At 37.0% G+C, this 12,732-nt stretch overlaps 1 long non-coding RNA gene across 2 annotated transcripts in view; it reads right to left on the bottom strand.

Annotated features, from left to right (window-relative positions):
* LOC136030321 (uncharacterized) overlaps positions 1 to 5,744 on the bottom strand; it is a 48,690-nt gene extending 42,946 nt beyond the window's left edge. For both annotated transcript variants that reach the window (XR_010618245.1, XR_010618244.1), the window contains exon 1: positions 5,621 to 5,744. This is a non-coding gene — a long non-coding RNA (uncharacterized LOC136030321). The remainder of the gene's footprint in view (positions 1 to 5,620) is intronic.
* Positions 5,745 to 12,732: the final 6,988 nt, after the last annotated feature.

The raw sequence follows: 12,732 nt of genomic DNA, 5'->3' as shown, positions 1-12,732 counted from the left end.
TGAGAATATTGGATGTATCTCCCATCTTTAAAAAGTAACACATTCACGAAGAGAAAAATTAAACAAGTTTCATGAACAAAAACCAGCAGGCAACAAGTCCCACGAACAAAAATAAGCACGCAACAAGTTCCATGAAAAAAATCAGTTTTACGAGGAGAAAAATCAATGTACGAGTTTTAGGAAGAGAAAAATCAACATGCAACAAGTTTCACGAACGAAAATCAGTGCGCAAAAAGTTCCACGGACGAAAATCAGGACCAAAGAAGTTCTACGAACAAAACTAGTTTCTTGAGAAGAAAAAGCAATTTACAAGTTTCACGAAGAGAAAAATCAATACGAAACAAAGTTCACAAACAAAAATCAGCACGCAACAAGTTTCATGAACAAAATCAGTTTCACTATGAGAAAAATCAGTCTACAAGTTTCATGAAGAAAAAAAATCAACATGTAATAAGTTCCACGGACGAAACCAGCACCCAACAAGCTCCATGAACAAATTCAGTTTTACGAGAAGCAAAATCAATATACAATTTTCACAAAGGAACAAAAAACCAACATCTTACAAGTTTCACGGACAAAATTCAACACGCAACAAGTTCCACGACCAAAATCAGCACGCAACAAGTTCTATGAAAAAAAAAATCAGTTTTACAACGAGAAAAATCAATCTACAATTTTCACGAAGGGAAAAATCAATCTACAATTTTCACGAAGAGAAAAATCAATCTACGATTTTCACGAAGAGAAAAATCAACATGCAACAAGTTCCACGAACAAAAATAAGCACGCAACATTGTCCATGAACAAAATCAGTTTCACGAGGTGAAAAATCAATGAACAAGTTTCGCGAAGAGAAAACAGCACGGAGCAAGTTCTGCAAACAAAAAGTCAGCACCCAACAAGTTCCATGTGAATGTGAAAAACTGGACCCATATTTGGAATCGGTAGAACCGGGGTTGAAATCAGTAGAATCAGGCCTGGAATCGATGTAACCAAGGGTCAGAAGACGGGGAAGCGGAAATATCTCAGGAATGATGATGGGGTGCCAGAGGGTCAGTCGTAAAGTAGCACGATGACTTGAAATGACATGGTATATTATGGAGGGTTCGTGTGGGAAAGCACGAGCCACTGGATTAAAGGCATGATTTTTAACAATAATATATTTGGAAAATTTCTTAGGAATGATGATATGTATCATAGGGATACCTTGAGCCAGCTGCGTATTGCCATGGCAGCATGAGTTGCTGTGGAAGACATTGCATTGAGAGGTGGCTTGCAAAAACATGAATCAATGGACTTTAAGCAAAATTTTATTAAGAAAATGTCTGAAAGATGTCTTAGTAATGATGATACAAATCATTGGGTTGTCAGGGGGGCAGTCACATATTGTCACGGTGACGTGAATGGTCGTGAAAGCCATCATGTTCAGGGGTGGCTGAAAGTGCCCGGCGCTATCCGTACTGTGACGCCGTGAGGTTAATTTCTTGGACTAACATGTTATATAGCTTAAAATTAAGGCGGGAGGTGTCAAAGAGTCTCTCACCGGTGGGGGGGGGGTCTGAAATTTTACATCTAGTCAAATAGATGAGGCATTTTCATTAAGACCTCTCAGAAATAACTCTTAACATGTTTTAAATTTATCTCTAGCAGCAATCCTCCCCTCTTGAATTGGTTGCTATGGTGGGATAGCCGCACATTGTTACGGTGACGTAGATATACAGAGCCTTGGCTCAAAGAAAGGTAGCTTTTCCAGTAAAACCTCTCAGAAATAACTATTAATTTGGTTTAAATTTATCGCTAATAACAAACATCCTCCCTCTGGAATTGATTGCTAGAGGGGCCCTGTTGGAATTAGGTGTTAAGGGCCCCGCTAGAATATCTCACTAGGGGTCTATTTGAATTGGTTTCTAGGCATCCAGTGGAATTGGATGTTAGGAGGCCCCCGCTGGAATTGCTCATTAGGGGATGGGTCAGCCATTGATCGTCATAGGCTGGAAATTCGTATGGAACATCGCAATTTAACAATGAAATGGCAGGTTCCCACTGTTCAAATAAGAACATTGGTCATGTTTTAGTTTATAAATTTATTTTTTTGTTAGAAAAAAAGGTTGAAAAGGCCTTAGATGTGATAAAGTGCCCCTCGAGGGTGTCATTGGAGGCTGGTACGTTGTCTCACTCTGGTCCCAATTGCTAGGAATCATCAGAACAAATGCTAATGGGGATTTTTTCATTAAATTTAAATGATCCATTCTAGTGTAAACAAATGTTTTTGCTGGAAAACGCCCGAAAAATTCCATAAGTGCGATAATACCTGTTAGAGGGTGCCATATACTAGCCATTGAGTGTCACGGGCAGAAAATTGAGAGATAATAATATCAAGAAGAAATGAGCAAATTTAGATCATTCTCTAAGAAAACATCTTCTAATATTCTCTAAGAAGGAGTGTTTTCCTGTGTTTTTGAGCAAGTTTATACCATTCTCTTAAAAAACATGTCTAGAAATTCTCTAACAAGGACGCCTCAAAATGCTAGGATCATATCGCTGAGAGGGGAGGAATCACTTTGTCTGGGTTTATAATACCTTTCTAAAGCGTTACTTAGTAAGCAGGTGCACTTCAAATATAACCAAACTCTACTAATCGATTTTCTTTTCTGCATGTCAATTATTGCAGTCATAGAAAACATACAATCAATTTACTCATTTTAGTATGCGCAAACAGGGGGTTCTCCTTGCGTGCAAAAGGTTATCATTTAGAATGCATTAGCTGAATCAGAATACTAGAAGGACATGTTGGTCCAGATGTCCAATAGTACAATTTGGCTGAGGAGGAATTCCTTTCGAATCCTAATGCTGACTTCAAATCATTGTAATATAAAGGTTCCCTGAGAAAAGCGTATTGAAAGAAAAATGAATCTTAAAAAGAAAAAAAATGCATAGAAAGAAAATGAAATCCTGAAAAGAAAAATTGCCTTGAAAGAAAAAAAAACACCTTGAATGAAAAAAACTTCTTAAAGCATTATGTAGTAACCCACGTGTGCATTGTCACTACCTAATACCCCACCTGTGTGCCCTCCACAGTTATAAGCGGAGATTCCACATGGGGCCTGAAGAAACAAGTTACGTGTGAATGCGTTATCCTTAACGATGGTAAATAAGTAAAGGAATCAGGAAGAAGCGCGCCTTGAAATGACTTGGAACGTCATGAAAAATGTCTTGTAGGAAAATGGCTGAATAAATTTCCCCACTTGACTAGTGGACTCTAACAAACCCAATTACGTAACACCCCAAACCCTATTCTCTTGAAATGTCTTGAAACTTCTTGACGAAAAACCTCTTGAATTGTCTTGAAACATCTAGGAAAACGTTCTTTCGGTGTAATTGGTTGCTTTCTGGTCCCTGATGGAATTGGAGGCTAGGGCCCCCTTGCAATTGAATGCTAGGGGCCCTGCTGGAATTGGTTGCTAGCCCCCCTCCCACCAGAATTGACTCTTAGGGCCCCCGTTGGAAATGGTTGCTAGGGTCCTCCTCGTTGGAATTGGTTTCTAGGGTCCTGGTTGAATTGGTTGCTAAGGGCCAGGTGAAATTGCTCGCTAGGGTCCGGCATCTTGAAGATTCCCCATTAGAAGGCTCCTGAAGGTTTTTCTCTGGCCCTCGCGGGTTTAATAAAAACATTCTCTATCACGTAACATCCAAAGCCTATTACGTAACAACTACGGTAATCCTGGAGTAAGGAAGTCCTGGCACTCGAAGGTTTTTTGAAAAGAAACTATTAGGTAATTAACATAATTGTCTTTTAGAAAACATTCCCTATGATGTAACAGACACCTGTACCATAAAGAAGTTAAAAAAAGTGTTGGGATCGGGATTTGAAGGGATATGTGTGTTGTTGGAAGCCTTATCCTGTCACTACTAGTAAAGTACTAGCCCTGCTCTTCATGGTAGTTATTCCTCCTTGTTTTAGGCTTGACTGAGTAATCTATTATAAGTTCTGTTCGTTCCAGGTTTCATTTATTTGTTGCAAGGATTAATTGTCGTTTTATGCTTGAAATATTATTTAACTTTATTCCTGCTCGTCTTTGGTTTAATTTAGCTCTTTACTTTTCTGTTAAGAATTTCTTTTGTGGAAAAAGTTTTTAAAATTAATTTATAAGAAGCAAGTATTAAGCTGTTTAATTTGAACCATGCATTTACCCCTTAAACTGACAGAAACTGAACAGACTCAACGACCGTTAGCGTCCTGTGTATATAGAATATTGAATGTTTGGCGTCTCTTGGGCTCCCCAGTTGTCGAATAGCTGTCTTAAGGATCGGTTATAAACTAAATTTAGCAAAATCGTCACTGTTCATGATTTTTATCGAACGTGCAGACTTTGGGAAAGCGTTTGCGATACTCCTCATAAAATTTCGAAAGTTTCACCAAAAGGTGAGAAGGATCGAATGCAGCACTAAGAGTGTCAGGCTCACAATTTGACTCTAACGCTAGATCACCCACTCTTCTCAGCAAATTTTGCGATTTCCTTTTCTTTCTGAAACTTGGAAAGGTAACATAGAAGCGAATGGCACAGGGAGGACGTGGTGTCGGTGCACCGTGAAACCACAAGACACATAAAGAGCCTGGCTACTGAAAGCTTCCAGTTACATTTTCAAAAATGATCACAGATCTTAGACAATTGTATCACAATAAATGGGAGTTTTTGTATAGGATATGATCAATGCACTCTAAAGTATTTTAAGTAATTTGTACATAATGACGATTTTATATTTATTTGTGTCCTCTATAATAGTGCATTATTGGCAGTTGATTTAAAGTACTAGTACTAAGTAGTAGTTTTAGTAGTAGTAGTAGTAGTCACATAGGCTTATGTAATTGAATCTGCTGGAATGTGTTTCTCATTGGGCTTAGTCAAAACAACGTAAACAAAAAATATTTAGTAATCGATGGATGGCAAAATATTTTCGCTGTTTTTTGGTTTAAATTCTTATTTTCAGGCAGTATTTATGTGACTATATCGATTAAAGAGTCAGTCATTGGCTTTGATTTTGAGTCATTCTGGGTATGAAAAAAATAATAATAAAGGTATAACGAAATTAAATAGCCGAGAAAGACAAGGATAATGTCAGCCTGTGGACAGAAAAGAAGCGAAAATAAGCAGATATTTCGAAAAGGAACTCCGCCAAACCGTCTGAAGTGCTCAAACAAAAGAGAACAACTACATTTATTTAATTTCATTAATCGTTTTTTTTTCTTCTTTGTAATACGTCATGTATAGCCAGTGTGGTCTTAGAATATATTTATGTCATTATGGGTTAGCTGGAAATGTCTAGTTCCCAGAACAAGGACAAATGAGCAACGCTAAAATATCAGATTGGAATAATTAAACTTTTTGAATGACTTCTGAACGGTTCATACAGTGCAAAATATATTTCAGTCCCTTGTATTCCATTTTATATGACTGATTTTTTACTAGTATAACACAAATATTGCAACTAATTTTTCGGAAGAGTGAAAATGCACTTTAAAAGCACCCTACTACTGGATACAATTCATCTGATTGTTCTTGTCTACTGATTCCGACTAAACGGAAAAAAGAGGCACTACCTAGTAAAGGCGAAATAATACCTCAAAATAGCTAAAAACTGGTAAGTCATTCCAGGCTAGGGACCATCTTTAAAGATGGTACCACTAACCTCGGAATTTTCTTAAACACTGAATATCAAAAACAAAATCAAGATGAATATCATAGCTTAAGTCCAACCTATTTTTGTGGTCTTCGACACAATAGTTCAGATTCTTTTACAATCAATCTTCAGGCGCATAGACACGTGTTAAGATTCCGGAGAATGTTCTCCAGTTCAAAAAAAAAAACCTTTGTTAGGTGACTGCTGGAAATTTTTGGGTGTTTCATGGAAATAGGATTAGAACAAGTCATTTTTTGGTTCTCTGTGAATTTGGAAAATCAGTTGGTAAGAATTGAAATGGATAATTTGCTTTAGAAAAAGTGTTATTTCACGGAAACTTATAGGGGGATTTTAGCATGGAATCGTCCCGTCTTTTAGTTTTTAATATTCGATTGTTTTGTGGCGACATCTTAAAAGCCAAGGAAGACCCATTTGGATGAGGTTCTATTGGATCAGCACTAAATATGGTACGGACTAGCTTCTAGCACACCTTCCCCAACTTTAGTGAGATTGTACCCAATCCGATAGGAGTTGTGGTGCGCGTTGCGCCACAACTATGACCCATCTATCAGAGTTTCTTCTCGACTTCAGGAGGCCTTAGCACCGGATGTCTAGTTACACCTCCAATCTTATGCAGCTGAGCGGCTAGACATCTTTGTGCCAAGTCTTCACTCATTCACTCTGTCTATTTAGGGACTGGGTAGGATTACCACTGACATTACGATCTGTATAACGTTGCATTTTCATTGCTATATTTGAAATTACTGTTTTTAAAATACATCCTATCTACTCATCTCAGCAACAAGCCACCTGAAGTCGTCACAGTTATGTTCCGTCCTTCTCCGCAATATTCTGATAAGGCCTTCTCTCCATTCCATGTACTTCTTACGTCCTTTAAGTCTTTTCTTACAACCTCTTTTCACTTCGTTCACAGGTGCCCTGCTTTTTGGCAACATTGGCCAAAAGAGTGATTTTTGACGAAATTTCATCCCTCACTCGTAAAATGTGGCCTTGTTATATTAATAAATTGTCTTTAATTATAAGACTAAAAAATGGGACCGAAATGATTTTTTGGCAGCTAACAGTTTGCTTGTTCAAATGAGGGCCTAATACCATCTTTACATTATTCTACTGAAAAACATCTAGCACATTTTACTCAAAATTTCGAAGCGCCGACGTTTCTGATCCATACCTCATCACTGGCACTGCCCCTGCTTTTACCGTGCTAATCTTACTTCGAAGACAAGACGAAATGTACCTATATCGGAATTAGCCCCCCTTGGAAATAAAAGTCTGGCCTTCTCCATCTATGTCTACCTATGTCTTACGATATGTGGGTATTATTGTTGCACAAGTAAAGCGAAGGCACCTGGCCTGCCTTACTAGACAGGCACAAACACATTTACGTTTATCTTCGGACATGTTGCGTTTTTAGGCTTTTGGACATTATAATTTTTTTTTTAGTCTCCTGGTAACCCTGGTTCTAGATCAAACAAGTTAAGCTGTGCTTTTATTTGACTTTTTAAGGTAAGACTGGCCTAGGGACATCAGAACCGACGACCAATTAAGATGTGCTTTGATGAGGTTTGACAACCACACCATTATTTGAGTATTCCCGGTTTTATCACCCATTTCGATCTGTTTGAGCTAGTTTTACGGATATTTCTTGCATAACCGGCAAAGCAATAATTTTTGTTTGTTTTATGTTTCAACTTCGCTCTTTACTTCCGTAAGAGAAACTTCGATTTCTTAAATTAATAAATACATTGAAATGAAACGAGTAAGGATAGTCTCAGGTAAACTCAAGGGGAGGGTTTGGGGCTGAAACTTCTTGAATCGCAGTTTTTTTGTGATTTTTTCCTGTGGTTTCTTATATTTTTCAGATACCAGTGTATTTTGAGATCATCTTTTTGGAACGTGTCATCATTTTTGTTATGAAGAGAAAATTATTCTTGGTAAATTTCTTTTCAAGAGTTCTTAGGATTTGATATCTGTGCCGTTTAATTGATGACAAAGAAACAAAACCAAATTACATTACACTTAGTTGTGGCAGATCATGCTTGTTTTACGTTTGTCTTCATTGTTTATTCAAATTTATGTTTCTTCTAGGCTTCATTCTTGATTCTTTGTAATATCTGCTTGTTTTAAGTTCGACACTTTACATAAACTAATTTCTGCTCTTTAAGTTTTATGTTCGCTTTATTTTCTATGCAAAATGTATATTTTTTTTAGTTTAATTTTAATAAATGAATGAAATGAAGCGTGCAACGTAATCCGAGGTTCAACTTTTAACTTTTACGAGAAGAAAAGAAATGTGGCTGCTATTGAAATAAAAAAAAACAACTATATTTTAATTTTAATCCGCTAGCAAATGCATCTCAATTCATTTTGTTTCCTTTAAAACTGGCCTACAGTATAAACCTTCGAATTATCCTGGACATTCTACCATTATTATTTCCTGGAGTAGGAAAGGAAACTCGTACCTATGTCGGTACTTTATCACATTCCATAGCTAAGAATATTTCAAATGATATTGCCACATAATCTACTTTTCCTTGTTTCATCGAAGTCTCATAAATCTTATCATTTTTCTCCAACGTTTTCCCCCTCTGTAAAGAAAAAAGGGGGAGACTGGACCAGACAGCCGTCTGGTTTTTGTCTACCGGCAGAACTTCGCAAAGTTTTGTCAGGCCTAGTCCCAGACGTCTAGGATTGGAAGAACAACCTTCCCACAGGGTTCGTTTTCTGACGCACCGGAATTTTTGGTTGCGCGGTGAATGAGTCTGATTATTGGAATGCGCCGACGCAGACGGAGATAACGGTCAAGTTACTTCAAGTCGGTGAGATTCCGCTTTTATCAGTTATTCTTGTTGGAGATCCTGATTGTGAAAGTAGACTAAGGAATGATTAAAGTTTGTGACTATAAATATTTATGGGAATAGTTTTAGGGAATCGTCGAAGTAATCGATTACGGTAAGGGGTACAAGTTACTAACTAAACATTGTCATTCTTAGTGAACTTAGACTGCTAAAATTATCTTGGCAATCAATTAGCCATTACCTATGTGTTCATCCTCCTTTGTGATTTTGTTTTTGGATCGAAGTGGCTAGCCTATGTCGTGGACTGTTCTGTTTGGATTTATGTAATTTATAATGTTGATGGAAAAACCGTGTTCAAGTAGGCTAGTTGTTTTTTTCGCCTTTTCAGGTAAGCTTCTTCTTATTATATCCAGCTTAAGCGGCTCTCACCCATTCTTGGTTTGTAAATTATAATTAACTGCATATCATGGTAGTCTAACTGTGAAATGAGCATTTGCCTACTTTTAGAATCCTGAATTTCATCCCTAGTAGGCCTAGGCCACTAAAAGTACATTCATATGTGTCAGAAATGAACCCTTTAAATCCGAAACAAGCAGTAATGTGTATTATACAGAAAGAGGGAGGAGTGGAGGTAGGTACTTCAAAACACCTTCCTGGGCTATCTTTCAGTCTGTAGATCCATTCCTGTTTATAACCTAACCCCTTTCCAGGATAGCCAAAAGTAGTTAAAATAGAATTTTACCCCCTTATTCTCCCTAATGAGGTAATATATAAACCTACCCTGAATTGTGTATAGGTCTGTGCAATGAATTTCGCGTTATTTAGACAAACGAAAGCTAGCCATTTTGTTCAATTTTAAGAAAAGAGCAAGTTATGGAAACTCTGCTTAGCCTATAGGCTAGTAAACTTAAACCATAACCTAGCCTATAATTAGATATGGTAGACGCGGTGGAAGGGTAAAGTTAATTCCCGATGCAAATGGGTGTTCTATTTGTACTCATGAAATTGATTCTAAGGGTAGGCTATGTCGCCTAGGCTGTATTTGAAAATTTACCTTTGGGGCTTTGGTGATTTTAACCTACAACTGTAATTTAGAAGTAATTCATTTTCGTGCTTGAAACTTTGACTTTTATATAGCGACTCTTTCTTGAGACCCCAATTTAATGCCTAAGCCCCCTCATGGGGACAATCTTCTTTTAACGCCTTGCTTTCATTAAGCCAAATATTTCATTTTTCTTTCGTCAATTTTAGATTGTTCTTTAGTATTGAAACCGGTTTTTGTTAATGTCTCGTGGTTGTTTCTATGTGAAAAATCTCCTGACGCCCAGACTTTCAAGGCTGATTCATACACTTGCGTATTACTGAGCTCCATCATGACGTCACCTTATGTTCAGTATATTTAACTTATCTCTGTAGATAATTATAATTTAGATTTTTGATAAAAAGAAGCTTTGTTTCTGAAAGACTATTTTGGTATAGAGAAAAGAAACTTAAGTGTTATAGCGACCACACCAAAGAAGTGAAGTTAGGTTATTCCTAATGAAATACACCAAAATATGATGAAAATATAATACTTTAGTAAAAAATATGGAAAATACAGCATAGAATTATGGAAAGCAGGCTGCCCAGAACCCATTATATTGCTAATGCAACCTGACCACCTCTATACATTAAATATCTAATTAAAATATTTCCATAAAGTAGTTTATTTTGCCCAGTCTAAGCTGATTATCTCCGAGTAGACACAGTAAAGTAGTTTCATTACAGAAGAACAAAGTCTGGTCGCTATAACATGCAAGTACCTAGAATATAAATAAACAGTAGAATTTTTAAAGATTGTTTACCCTGGTAGTCTAAATTGGCTAGAAACTTAAATAATCTTATTAGGCTACATAAAAAAAAGTATTTTTGTATCAATACCTACTCAAGCCCTAGTCGGTTGCTCTTAAGGTTTTTCAGGAGAACGTGATGTCCACAACAAAAGGATTTTCTTTTTTTCACAACTATTTCGATTGAGAATCCTTCCTCTTATTTATGAACTATCTTTATCGACAAACGCTTATACTAATCAATAACCTCTTCATTAGAAGTGTCTTGGATATAAAACTTTTCTTTGAACCAATCACATATTGTTTAGACCATGTGTCTGAATACCAAGTTTTCACTCTATACACAGTACAATAAATATTGTTTTTTTTAGTTCAGTTCTTTGCGTAGACAGACTGTCATACTTGTACTTAACTCAAAGTTTTATGATTTTCCCATGGAACTTCTGATGCTTAAAAGGGCGTCTTTAGGTCCGAACATCAATAAATTAGTGCGCCCCAGCATGGGTCTAAAAAATAAGGGGGTGAGGGCACCTGTTTGGGCTGTTAACAGCATCCTATTGGACATTAGTATTGCCCTTGGAGATATATTTCTGTAGTTATTCTATAATGTTCTTGATATTTATTTTCTTCGTTTTAGTTTTCATTTAGCCTTGTTGCATATATTTTGGTTCTATATGAACCCGGAACTAAGCATGCCAACGCTATTTCAATGTAAAGTATAAAATGTGGTTTCAGATACAGTTAAAAAGAGATAAGTTGATCCGATTTTAAGGTTTGTCATACTCAGCTTTTAATTACTAGTATTACCTCAAATGCAAAAGAATTAATAAAATTGTTCTCTTCTTTGCAGCCTGAGAGGAAGGGAAGACGTACTTAACGATCATAAAATTTCTTGTCTGAAGTACTTTTTTCTCTATATCAAATTATATTATGTGTAATTGCTCCAAAAGTAATCGCCTTGTTAGCCCGAGACTAACTTCCGATACTTCGTTTATTACTTCGTATGATTTTTTTTATTATTCTGCTGGTTTTTATTTTGTATGTACAACATATCTTACAAAGGCTTCGTTTAGTTAAGGCGGTAAAACTAAAGAAGCCAGTATCATTTTTGGTAAAATTCTAGTTTAGTGACTTGCTATGTCGGAAAGGGGTTAGGTTAGGCAAATGAAACTGTCGGGCATGGGTCTACAGGCTAAAGTATATCCAGGAGGTATTTTAAAGTACTCACCTCCACTCCATCTCCCTCTAGAGGGCCCTGAAATTCGCCTACATGACAGGTAGCCTGAAATTCACCTATTGAAATTTTGACAAAACAACATTTTACTTAATTTCCAGTACCAGTTGCTTTTTCTCTGCCTTTAGTTCTGAAAATGCAATTCCCGTTATTTGAGTAGAATTCTGAGCCATATCAATGTTTTTTTTTTTTCAAAATTTAGGAAATGTATTTGCATATCTTTAAAACCGTATAAATTGGGATTGAGCAGTTGTGAAGCTGTTGTACTTCATTCAAGCAGAAGAGTTATTTCGCAAGGTTTAACTTTACAGCACACATATTTTTAAAGGTCAGGACCCTCTAGAGGGAGAAGGAGTGGAAGTAGGTACTTCAAAATACATTCTCGGGACATAGTTCAGCCTGTAGACCCATGCCCGAAAAACAGTTTCATTTTCCTAACCTAACCCCTTTCCGAGATAGCAAGAAGTCACTAAACTAGAATTTTACCCTTCAAGAAAAAGAGAAGATGTAAAGCTTCCTATACCGTTGTGCAAACTTAAGTAGCAAATGTCGGTGCCCCTTGCGGTAACACAGGCAATGAATATGGTTAAAGGAAAGTTCCTCGAAGACACTCATTTCGTCATCAGCTTAATATTGTTGCCTGATCTTTTCACTTCGTTTTCAGTCGAAATGCTGGATGTCCGTAGGATTCCCTGAAATTCGAACCGAGTTCATTTTCTTGTTATTTTTCCATGGACTTCTTGACTAAGAGCGTATCTCTTGCGACTTAAAAATTCAGAAACGTGGAAAAAATAATACTGTGGCCAAAGCATCGATACCTTTCTGTATCAATGCACCAATACGATCGTCATCAGTATCAGTTTTTGTCAAGTTTCGAATATCCGGCATCACCATTTACGGTGTCATTTGCGGTTATGTCGTCTCAGGCTAGCCTCATATTCAAGGGGCGTCAGTGCTTACGATTTCGACCACGGAAAGGCAGCGTGCGCATCGTACAGGTACGAAGAGTTTAGTTCAAGGGAGAGACTACTTGTTCACAGAAAGTGCCAAAAATAGTCTCAATTTTGAAACATTTAGAAACGATCGTAAAATTTTTCAGATTTGCTGGACTTCAATCTCTCCTTCATGCAAGCCTTAAATCAGCTGAAATTTCTTGAAGTTTTACTTGTCT

Source organism: Artemia franciscana, chromosome 8 (genome assembly GCF_032884065.1).
Source record: "Artemia franciscana chromosome 8, ASM3288406v1, whole genome shotgun sequence".
Classification (NCBI taxonomy): Eukaryota; Metazoa; Arthropoda; class Branchiopoda; order Anostraca; family Artemiidae; genus Artemia; species Artemia franciscana.
Note: the sequence above shows the minus strand (reverse complement) of the source record. Positions and strands in the feature narration are given on the sequence as shown.